At 39.0% G+C, this 12873-nt stretch overlaps 1 protein-coding gene and 1 long non-coding RNA gene across 7 annotated transcripts in view; one reads left to right on the plus strand and one right to left on the minus strand.

Moving 5' to 3' along the window:
* The window catches only part of PPP2R3A (protein phosphatase 2 regulatory subunit B''alpha), a 233030-nt gene that overhangs the window by 36118 nt on the left and 184039 nt on the right, over positions 1-12873 (minus strand). The gene's annotated exons all lie outside the window — the stretch shown is intronic.
* LOC132345898 (uncharacterized) overlaps positions 1-12873 on the plus strand; it is a 96509-nt gene that overhangs the window by 6206 nt on the left and 77430 nt on the right. The window lies entirely within an intron of this gene.

Genomic DNA, 12873 nt, shown 5'->3' on the forward strand with positions numbered 1-12873 from the left:
ATCCGAGCCACAGTCAGCTCCTGGTCTTGTGTTTGCTGACTGTATAGAGCTTCTCCATCTTTGGTTGCAAAGAATATAATCAATCTGATTTTAGTATTGACCATCAGGTGATGTCCATGTGTAGAGTCTCCTCTTGTTTTGTTGGAAGAGGGTGTTTGCTATGACCAGTGCATTCTCTTGGCAAAACGCTGTTAGCCTTTGCCCTGCTTCTTTTTGTACTCCAAGGCCAAATTTGCCTGTTACTCCAGGTATCTCTTGAGTTCCTACTTTTGCATTCCAGTCCCGTGTAATGAAAAGGACATCTTTTTTGGATGTTAGTTCTAGAAGGTCTTGTAGGTCTTCATAGAACCACTCAACTTCAGCTTGTCAGCATTACTGGTCAGGGCACAGACTTGGATTACCATGATATGGAATGGTTTGCCTTGGAAACGAACAGATCATTTTGTCATTTTTGAGACTGCACCCAAGAACTGCATTTCGGAGTCTTCTGTTGACTATGAGGGCTACTCCAGTTCTTCTAAGGGATTCTTGCCCACAGTAGTAGATATAATGGTCATCTGAGTTAAATTCACCCATTCCAGTGAATGGTTGTATATTAATTGACCACATAAGAGGGACTTTATTTCATGTCATCTGCAAATAGGAACAGTTTTACTACTTCGTTTACAATGTGGATACCTTTTATTTCTCTTTCTTGTGTGACTGCCGTCACTAGGACTTCTGATACTATTTTGAATAAAATGTCAATAGTAGACACTTTTCCTTGTTCCTGATCTTAAAGGAAAAGCATTTGGCTTTTCATTGTTTAAGTATTTTCTGAGCCACTGGTTTGTCATACACAGCTCTTATTATGTTGATACATGTTTCCTGTATACCCACTTTATTGAGAGTTTTTATAAAAAATGGATATTGCATTTTGTCAAACATTTTTCTGCATTCATTCAAATGATCATGTGGTTTTTCTTTACTTTGTTAATGTAATATATCATGTTGATTTATTTATGTATATAGAACCATCCTTGCATCTGTGGAATACACTTGGTAATGGTGAATGGTTCTTTTACTATACTGTTGATATCCGTCTAATATGTTGTTTAGAATTTTTGCATTATAATGGCCTGTAATTTTTTTGTAGTGTCTTTATCTGGTTTTGATATCAGCATAATGCTGGCTTCAGAGAATGAATTTAGAATAGTTCCTTCCTCTTCAATTTTTTGGAATAGTTTGAGAAGGATAGGTATTAACTCTTCCTTAAGTTTGTTGAATTTACCTGTTGTCTGGTCCTGGGCTTGTTTGTTGGGAGGCTTTTTAAAATTTCTAATTCTGTTTCATTATTGGTCATCTGTCTGTTCAGATTTTCTATTTTTCCTGATTCACTTTTGGAAAGTTGCATGTTTCTGGGAACTACCCATTTCTTCTAGGCTGTTCATTTTGTTGGCAAATAATTGTTTGTAGTAATCTTTTATGATCCTTTGTATTTCTGTTGTGTCAACTGTAACGTCTTTGCTTTCAGGTCTATTTTGCCTGATAGTATTGCTACTACAAGTTTCTTTTCATTTTTATTTGCATGAAATATCTTTTTTTTTTTTTTTTAAACTTTACATAATTGTATTAGTTTTGCCAAATATCAAAATGAATCCACCACAGGTATACATGTGCTCCCCATCCTGAACCCTCCTCCCTCCTCCCTCCCCATACCATCCCTCTGGGTCGTCCCAGTGCACTAGCCCCAAGCATCCAGTATCGTGCATCGAACCTGGACTGGCAACTCATTTCTTACATGATATTTTACATGTTTCAATGCCATTCTCCCAAATCTTCCCACCCTCTCCCTCTCCCACAGAGTCCATAAGACTTTTCTATACATCAGTGTCTCTTTTGCTGTCTCGTACACCGGGTTATTGTTACCATCTTTCTAAATTCCATATATATGCTTTAGTATACTGTATTTATGTTTTTCCTTCTGGCTTACTTCACTCTGTATAATAGGCTCCAGTTTCATCCACCTCATTAGAACTGATTCAAATGTATTCTTTTGAATGGCTGAGTAATACTCCATTGTGTATATGTACCACAGCTTTCTTATCCATTCATCTGCTGATGGGCATCTAGGTTGCTTCCATGTCCTGGCTATTATAAACAGTGCTGTGATGAACATTGGGGTACACGTGTCTCTTTCCCTTCTGGTTTCCTCAGTGTGTATGCCCAGCAGTGGGATTGCTGGATCATAAGGCAGTTCTATTTTCAGTTTTTTAAGGAATCTCCACACTGTTCTCCATAGTGGCTGTACTAGTTTGCATTCCCACCAACAATGTAAGAGGGTTCCCTTTTCTCCACACCCTCTCCAGCATTTATTATTTGTAGACTTTTGGATCGCAGCCATTCTGACTGGTGTGAAATGGTACCTCATAGTGGTTTTGATTTGCATTTCTCTGATAATGAGTGATGTTGAGCATCTTTTCATGTGTTTGTTAGCCATCTGTATGTCTTCTTTGGAGAAATGTCTATTTAGTTCTTTGGCCCATTTTTTGATTGGGTCATTTATTTTTCTGGAGTTGAGCTGTAGGAGTTGCTTATGTATTTTTGAGATTAGTTGTTTGTCGGTTGCTTCATTTGCTATTATTTTCTCCCATTCTGAAGGCTGTCTTTTCACCTTGCTAATAGTTTCCTTTGATGTGCAGAAGCTTTTAAGGTTAATTAGGTCCCATTTGTTTATTTTTGCTTTTATTTCCAATATTCTGGGAGGTGGGTCATAGAGGATCCTGCTGTGATGTATGTCGGAGAGTGTTTTGCCTATGTTCTCCTCTAGGAGTTTTATAGTTTCTGGTCTTACGTTTAGATCTTTAATCCATTTTGAGTTTATTTTTGTGTATGGTGTTAGAAAGTGGTCTAGTTTCATTCTTTTACAAGTGGTTGACCAGATTTCCCAGCACCACTTGTTAAAGAGATTGTCTTTAATCCATTGTATATTCTTGCCTCCTTTGTCAAAGATAAGGTGTCCATATGTGCGTGGATTTATCTCTGGGCTTTCTATTTTATTCCATTGATCAATATTTCTGTCTTTGTGCCAGTACCATACTGTCTTGATAACTGTGGCTTTGTAGTAGAGCCTGAAGTCAGGTAGGTTGATTCCTCCAGTTCCATTCTTCTTTCTCAAGATCGCTTTGGCTATTCGAGGTTTTTTGTATTTCCATACAAATTGTGAAATTATTTGTTCTAGCTCTGTGAAGAATACTGTTGGTAGCTTGATAGGGATTGCGTTGAATCTATAAATTGCTTTGGGTAGTATACTCATTTTCACTATATTGATTCTTCCAATCCATGAACATGGTATATTTCTCCATCTATTGGTGTCCTCTTTGATTTCTTTCACCAGTGTTTTATAGTTTTCTATATATAGGTCTTTAGTTTCTTTAGGTAGATATATTCCTAAGTATTTTATTCTTTCTGTTGCAATGGTGAATGGAATTGTTTCCTTAATTTCTCTTTCTGTTTTCTCATTATTAGTGTATAGGAATGCAAGGGATTTCTGTGTGTTGATTTTATATCCTGCAACTTTACTATAGTCATTGATTATTTCTAGTAATTTTCTGGTGGAATCTTTAGGGTTTTCTATGTAGAGGATCATGTCATCTGCAAATAGTGAGAGTTTTACTTCTTCTTTTCCAATTTGGATTCCTTTTTCTTTTTCTGCTCTGATTGCTGTGGCCAAAACTTCCAAAACTAAGAAATAGAAAATCTTAACAGACCCATCACAAGCACGGAAATTGAAACTGTAATCAAAAATCTTCCAGCAAACAAAAGCCCAGGTCCAGACGGCTTCACAGCTGAATTCTACCAAAAATTTAGAGAAGAGCTAACACCTATCCTGCTCAAACTCTTCCAGAAAATTGCAGAGGAAGGTAAACTTCCAAACTCATTCTATGAGGCCACCATCACCCTAATACCAAAACCTGACAAAGATGCCACAAAAAAAGAAAACTACAGGCCAATATCACTGATGAACATAGATGCAAAAATCCTTAACAAAATTCTAGCAATCAGAATCCAACAACACATTAAAAAGATCATACACCATGATCAAGTGGGCTTTATCCCAGGGATGCAAGGATTCTTCAGTATCCACAAATCAATCAATGTAATACACCACATTAACAAATTGAAAAATAAAAACCATATGATTATCTCAATAGATGCAGAGAAAGCCTTTGACAAAATTCAACATCCATTTATGATAAAAACTCTCCAGAAAGCAGGAATAGAAGGAACATACCTCAACATAATAAAAGCTATATATGACAAACCCACAGCAAACATTATCCTCAATGGTGAAAAACTGAAAGCATTTCCTCTAAAGTCAGGAACAAGACAAGGGTGCCCACTTTCACCATTACTATTCAACATAGTTTTGAAATATCTTTTTCTATCCCTTCACTTTCATTATGTGTATGTCTTTAGATCTGAAGCCTGGGTATGCAGCATATAAATGGGTCTTGTTGCTTTAATCCATTCAGCCACCCTTTGTCTTTTGATTGCCGCATTTAGTCCATTTACATTTAAAGTAGTTATTGATAGGTATGTACTTATTACCATTTTCTTAATTGTTTTGTAGTTCCTCTGTTCATTTCTTCTTTTCTTGTTCTCTTTGTGATTTGACGACTTTCTTTAGTGTGTTGTTTGTATTCCTGTCTCTATTTTTTTTGGTGTGTATATTATAGGTTTCAGGTTTATGGTTACCATGAGGTTCATATACAACAATCTATGTAAACAGCAGTCTATTAAAATGATTGGTCATTTAAGTAAGAGCACATTCTAAAAGCTACTTACCCGCCCCCCCATATTTTATGTTTCTGACATATTTTGCATCTTTTTGTGTATCGTCTATTTGTTTCATATTATAGGTGATTTTACTACTTTAGTCTTTTAACCTTCATGTTAGCTTTGTAGGTGACTGACCTTTAGTATATGTTTGTCCTTACCAGTGATATTTTTTCTTTCATGATTTTCATGTTTCTAGTTATAGCCTCGTCTTTTTGGTTTAAAGAAGTTCCTTTACCACCTCTTATAAGGCTCAGTTAGTGGTGATGAACTCTATTAGCTTTTACTTCTCTGGGAAACCCATTATCTCTACTTCAATTCTGAATGATAGTCTTGCCAGGTTGACTATTCTTGGTTTAAGTTTTTTTCCTTTTAGCACTTTGAATACCATGTTAGTCTCCTCTGGCCTGAAAAGTTTCTGCTGACAAGTCAGCTGAGAGTCTTATGTGGGTGTCCTTGTTGCCTTAAAGATTCCTTCTTGGTCTTTAACTTTTGAGGTTTTAATTATAATGTATCTTGGTATGGATCTCTTGGGTTCATCTTATTTGGGACTCTGTGCATCCTGGACTTGGATGTCTGTTTTGCTAACCAGGTTACGAAAGTTTTCAGTCATTTTTCTTCAAATATGTTTTGAAGAAAAATTTCCCTCTCTTCTCCTTCTGGACCCCTGTGAATGTTAATACACTTGATGTTGTCTCACAGGTCCCTTAAACTATCCTATTACTTTATTTTTTAAAATTATATTTTGGCTACATCACGCGCCATGCACAACTTCCCTTCAGTTCAGTTCAGTTCAATCGCTCAGCTGTGTCCAACTCTTTGCAACCCCATGAACTGCAGCACGCCAGGCCTCCCTGTCCATCACCATCTCCCAGAGTTCACCCAGACTCACGTCCATCGAGTCAGTGATGCCATCCAGCCATCTCATCCTCTGTTATCCCCTTCTGCTCCTGCCCCCAATCCCTCCAGCATCAGAATCTTCCAATGAGTCAACTCTTCACATGAGATGGCCAAAGACTGGAGTTTCAGCTTTAGCATCATTCCTTCCAAAGAACACCCAGGGCTGATCTCCTTTAGAATGGACTGGTTGGATCTCTTTACAGTCCAAGGGACTCTCAGGAGTCTTCTCCAACACCACAGTTCAAAAGCATCAATTCTTTGGTCCTCAGCTTCCTTCACAGTCCGACTCTCATATCCATACCTGACCACTGGAAAAACCATAGCCTTGACTAGACGGACCTTTGTTGGCAAAGTAATATCTCTGCTTTTCAATATGCTATCTAGGTGGGTCATAACTTTTCTTCCAAGGAGTAAGCGTCTTTTAATTTCATGGCTGCAGTCACCATCTGCAGTGATTTTGGAGCCCAGAAAAATAAAGTCTGACACTGTTTCCACTGTTTCCCTGTGCCCCCTGTAGTGGAAGCATGGAGTTTGAACCACTGGACTACCATGGAAGTTCCAAGCTATCTTCATTTTAAAAATTATTTTATTTTTTGCTGTTTTGACTGGGTGATGTCCACTACCCTGTCTCAGATTGCTGATCTATTCTTTTGCATTTTCTAGTCTGCTGTTGATTCCCTCTGGAATATTTTTCATTTCTGTTAATCTATTTTTCAGTTCTGATTGGTTCTTTTCTATATCTTCTATCTCATTGTTGCAGTTCTCACCAAGTTTATCCATTCTCCAGAGTTCAGTGAACAACTTTAAGACTATTAATTTGAACTTTTTATCTCGTTAGTTGCTTATCTACATTTTGCTTTTTTCCCTTGGTTTTGTCTTGTTTTCTCATTTGTAGGCTATTCCTTTGTCTCCTCATTTTGCCTCTCTGTATTTGTTTCTACATATTACAGCTATATCTCTCACTCTTGAAAGACTGGCCCTATGTAAGTATCTGTGGGCCCAGTGGCACCATAAGCCCAGGCACCAGCGTGAGATCCTCCTGTTATCCCTTGTATGTGCTGTGTATGCCTTCTTGTTGTGGTTGGGCTGCAAGTGCTGTGTGTGCACTGGTAGATGGGGCTGATTCCTGACGTGACTAGCTGAGTGGCGTGGCTACAACTGCTGTTGACACCCTCGTGGGTAGGGCTAGCCCCCAGTCTGGCTGTCCATGAAGCCTGGCTGTGACTACTGTGGGTACATTAGTGTGCAAAACTTGTCCCCTCTAGCAGGAGCCATTTTTGAGGGGCACTGGTGGGGGTTGGGACTACTTGCCAGGTAGGGCAGGGCGGGTGCTATTTTGGAGGCACTGGCTGAGGCTGGTGGGTTGGGCAGTGTGAGTTCTCAGAGGAATGCTGGGGATGGGTCCAAGGTGTTAAGTAGACTGATGGAGAGTGACAGAAATGGTACCTGGCAGAACAGAAGAGTAAAAACAAAAAGGATGCCAAACAGCACTTCTGTCACTGGAGGAAGAGCCACCAGAAACCCTCCCTTCATGGCACATGCACTAAAATAAGTCTCCCTCCTGTATGATCCAGGTGCCTTTCAAGCTGCTGTCTCTGTGCTGGGACTCAGGGTAAGTGAGCTTGTGTGAGCTTTTCAAGAGTGGAGCTTTATTTTCCCATTGTCCTTAGGCTCTCCTGGACATAAGCCCAGCTGATTTTCAAAGGCAAACATCATGGGGATTCATCGACTCACCTTCCCTGAGTAGGCCTATGGGCTGTGAAGCCCAACCTGAGGCTTGAGCCTCTTGCTCCTCGAGGGGACCCTCCTTGGTTATGCTATGCCTCCTGCTTGTGGCATTGCCTCAGGGGCACGGGTTCTGTTGGGATCCATCTCTGCCTCTCCTATCTGTCTTGATGTGGCCTTTTATTTATATCTAGAGTTGTAGAAAATTTGTTCTGCTAGTTTTCAGGTTGTTCTCAAAGACATCTGTTCCATATAAAGTAGTTTTAGTGTGTCTGTGGGAGGAGATAAGCGTAGTTTTTCTTTTTCTGCCATCTTGACCTGGACTCTCCCTGAAACATTTAGCTTTGAAAACCAATGAGGCTGGAGTCCATGAGACCTACAAGGCTATACTGAAGTGAGAGAAGGCTCTTGAAGAGTTTGTATGTTTGGTCTAACCTGCACCAGGGCCCAGTATAGAAGCAGCCACTAGAAAGGTGCCAGATTTTCTGTTAAGGAGGCAAATTTCCTTATCTTTAAGCCTTGGCCTAAGGGACAAGCATCTAATTTAATGCACATCTAGGGGCCTCCTGGGTACTCTGAAAGGACAGACACTAGCACCATCTTTTCACTCCCTCTGGCTCACTCCAGCCAGAGGGCACCAGTTTCCCACTCTCCCACTGCTTTACAGGACACCAGTGTCTCACCAGTGTCCTGGCTTTTATGTCAGGCGCTCCAGTTTTTATTGTGCCACCTGGGGGATGCCACTTGATTGCCTGGCTTGGGAAGCCAGCATGGCCTATGATACCATAGCATGGGACCGTAACAATTTGAGACAGTTCTTAGCAGGCTACCATATCTAGGGCACAGCACAGACAGAAGACCAGAAAACACTCCTAGTCTTTCAGTGAGAAGCCTATTTGCTTAACCAGGAACTTGGGCCTGAAGGGGCAGGCTTCTGATTTAGCATACATCCAGAGGTCAACAGAGGAGCTCTCAGGGAATGACGACTGATGGATGCAATCTTTGAGCTTCCCCTCTGCCATACTCTGGCTGTATCTTTCAGGAAGGAGCTTATAAACTTGTCTGACACCTTGGTTACTGTGGCTGCCTCCAGGGACATCTCTGGATTGTCTGGCTCTGGTGGCCACCAGGGCTTATACTCATGGGTTCCACAGGACTGTAACCAAAGGAGAAAGAATTCTTAAAGAGCTACCACTCCCAGGGCAAAGCAAGAGGCAGCACACCCAAGAGCCCAGTCTGTTAAAGAAGCCTATTAGCTTACCATCACAGCTGCAGTCAGAGGGACAGAAATTCTTAATTAAACACAGATCTAAGGGTAATCCTTTCCAGAGGCCTCAAAGGGTGGGTGTTTCTTCATACTGTCTTTCTGCTGCACTTGAAAGCCCCAGGATCTCCTGGAGGGGAATTTTTATGTATGTCTGGTGCCCCGGGTTTTGTATCTGGAGCCCTGGTTTTAGTGGCTGCCACCCAGGAGACACCTGATCACCTGGTTCTGGTGGCCAGGGGGCCTTGCATTCCTAGGTACCATGAGAATGTGACAGCTGGAGAGACAGTTCATTGTAAGCTACCAAACCAGAGCACTATGTAAACAGCAGAGTGAAATATAAACCCACCAGTCTTTCTGTGAAAAACGTCTACTTGTGTGTGCTAGAGCACTGGCTTCACATTTAGGGCCCTATGGCGGTGCTTTTAGAGAACACAAGGCAATGGATGCCATCCTTTCACTCTTACTTTGTCTTGCTTCAGCCTGCCAATACCTCCCAGAAAGGAGTTTATATAGTTATTTAGCACCCCTGATTTTTTTTTTTTGACTGTTGCCCAGGGATATCTCCCAATTACTTAGTTCTGATGGCAAATGGGACTTATACTTGTGGTGCCATAAGACTTTATATATTTGCATAATTTAAGAGCTACTGATGAGAGTCTCCTGCTTCCCTGGTGGCTCAGATGGTAAAGTGTCTGCCTGCAATGTGGGAAACCTGGGTTTGATCCCTGGGTTGGGAAGATCCCCTGGAGAAGGACATGGCAACCCACTTCAGTACTCTTGCCTGGAAAATTCCATGGCTAGCTTTTAATCAGCCTGAATCTAGCTGCTGCCTGAGATCCTTCCTTTGGGACACTAACAAGTCTTCACATACTCTTAACTACTGGGAACCATCAAACTTAAAATAGGATGCTTGGATGAGTACAGAGGTTTGAGAGACAACCAAGAGCTAGGGCAGAGTTGAACCATAATGTTCATGCCCTATGTGAAGCCACTACTTCAAGAATGGGAGAGGTGTTTGTTTTATCTAATGCATAGAAACTAACAAAGGGAGTCAAGCATAATGAAGAAAGAGAGAAATATGTTCCAAACTAAAGAACAAGGGGAAAAAATCTCAGAAAAAAATCCTTAATGAAATGGAGATAACTGATTTACCTGATAAAGAGTTCAAAATAAAGGTCATAAAAATCCTCACCAAACTCAGAAGAAGAAAGAATGAATATAGTGAGAACTTCAACAAAAACAGAAAATATAAAAAAAAGTACTAAACAGAAGTTACAGAGTTGAAGAATACAATAATGGAATGAAATACTTTAGGGGAGTTCAACAGCAGACTAGATGAAGCAAAGAAAGGATCAGTGAATTCAAAGACATGGCAGTAGAATTCATACAGTCAGAGGAGCAAAAAAACAAAACAAAGAGAATGAAGTAAAGTGAAGACTGCTTAAACGACTTATGGAACAGTATCAAACAGACCAATATTTGCATTACAGGGGTCTAAAAGGAGGAGAGAGAGAGAAAGAGGCAGAAGCAGAAAACTTAACTGAAATAATGGCTGAAAACATTCCTAACGTGGTGACAGAAACAGACATTTGGATCTAGGGAGCCCAGAGAATTCTAAAACAGAGTAACCCAGAGAGATCCACAGGAACACATATTAAAGTGTAAAAGGCTAAAGACAAGAAGAGAATCTTAAAAGCAGCAAGAGAAAACAAACAAACAAACAAAAACACAACTAGCTGCATACAAGGAAACCCCTGTAAGTTGATGAGTTGATTTTTCACCAGAAAAACTGTAGACCAGAAGGGAGCAGCATGGTATATTTAAAGTGTGGAAAGAAAACTTCTAGGCCAGAGTAGTCTACCAGGCATTGTTTTCATCAAGAACTGAAGAAGAGATAAAAGAGTTTTCCAGACAAGCAAAGCTAACAGAGTTTATTGCCACTAAACTGGCCTGACAAGAAATAAAAGAAAAATACTTTTTTTAAAACTGAAAAAAATGGGGCTAATTAGTAACAAGAAAACATATGAAAGTATATATCTCACTGGTAATGACAAACATATAGTAAAGATGGTGAATTATTTATAAAATATGAAAGTTAAAATATAAAAGTATTAAAAATAACTATAATTAATACATATATAAGAGATGTAAAATGTGACTACAAAAAATGACAGGAGAGAGCAAGAATGTAGAGCTTTAGAATGCATTCAAACTTAAGTTAAAATAGACTGTTCTTAATATAATTTTTTATGTAAGCCCCATGGTAACCAAAAAGCAATAACCTATAAAAGATACACAAAAGATAAAGAAATCTAACATACCATGAAAGTCATTACACCATAAAGAGAACATTAGAAGAAGAAAGAAGCAGAGAACTACAACAACAATCAGAAAACAATTTAAAAAATGGCAGTAAATACATAACTATCAATAATTACTTTAAATGTAAATGGACTAAATTCTCCAATCAAAGGACACAAACTGGCTAAATGGATAAGAAAACAAGACCTAGCTATATGCTGCATACAAAAATTCACTGACTGTAAAGACATGCGCAGACTGAAAGTGAAGGAATGGAAAATGATAGCTGGGTTAGCAATACTGTTGAACTCCCCTAATAAAGACTGTAATAAGAGGGAAAGAAAGGCATTACAGAATGATATAGAGCTCAACATGAGGACGTATCATTTGTAAATATTTATGCACCTCAATATATAAAACAAATATTACCAGACTTAAATGGACAAATAGGCACCAATACAATACTAGTAAGATACTTAACTACCACACTTTGATCAATGAATACAGCATTCAGATAGAAAATCAGTGAGGAAACATATCTTAAATGACATGTTAGGTCAGATGAACTTAATTGATACATATAAAACATTCCATCAAAAAGCAACAAAATACACACTCTTCATGAATGACATGAAAGTTTCTCCAAGATAGATCATACATTATGCTATAAAACACGTCAATAAATTCAAGAAAGTTCAAATTATATCAAGCATCTTTTCTGACAGTTGTATAAAACTAGAAATTAATTGCAAGATGAAAACTGGGAAATTCTCAAATATGTAGTAACTAAACAACATGATACTGAACAACCAACATGTCAAATAAATAAAAGAAAGCAAAAAATACCTTGAGATAAATGAAAATCAAAATACAACATACCAAAACTTACAGGATGCAGTGAAAGCTGTTCTAAGGGGAAAATTAATAGTGATAAATGCTTATATCAAAACCCAAGAAATATCTCAAATAAATAACTGAATTTTAATCCTCCAGCAACTAGAGAGAGAGGACGTAGGAGCCTGGTAGGCTGCAGTCCATGGGGTCACGAAGAGTCAGACACGACTTAGTAACTTCACTTTCACTTTTCACTTTCATGCGTTGGAGAAGGAAATGGCATCCCACCCCAATGTTCTTGCCTGGAGAATCCCAGGGATGGTGGAGCCTGGTGGGAGGCTGTCTATGGGGTTGCACAGAGTCGGACACGACTGAAGCGACTTAGCAGCAGCAGCAGCAGAACAAATGCAGCCCAAAAGTATTAGAAGGAAGGAAACAACAAAGATCAGAGTGGAACTAAATGAAAAAGAGGTTAAAAAGACAATAAAAAGTCAATGGAACTAACAGCTGGTCCTTTGAAAAGATGAACAAAATTGATAAACCTGCAGCTATACTCCCAAAAAGAGAGAGAGAAGTCAAAACCAAAAGTGAAAGAAAACATTACTAGTGATAGTAGTGAAACACAGGATTATAGGAGGCTACTATGAACAATTACACACCAACAAACTTGACAACCTAGAAAAAAATGGATAAACTCCTAGAAACATATAAGCTACCAAGACTTGAATTATGAAAAAAAGAAAATTTGAACAGTCCAATTACTAGTAAGGTGACTGAATCAGTAGTGAAAAATCTCCCAACAAAGAAAAGCCTAGGACCAAATTTACTAATGAATTCTGTAAAACATCTAAAAAGCTTTAGCACTGGTTCTCTCAAACTATTCTAAAAGACAGGAGAGGAAGGAATATCCAAACTAACTTTGAGGCCAGCATTACCCCCAAATAACAAAATCAGACAAGGATGCCACAAGAAAATTATAGGCCAATATTTCTCATAATTATAGATGAAAAAACCTCAACAAAATGTTA

Source organism: Bos taurus, chromosome 1 (assembly GCF_002263795.3).
Source record: "Bos taurus isolate L1 Dominette 01449 registration number 42190680 breed Hereford chromosome 1, ARS-UCD2.0, whole genome shotgun sequence".
Lineage (NCBI taxonomy): Eukaryota > Metazoa > Chordata > Mammalia > Artiodactyla > Bovidae > Bos > Bos taurus.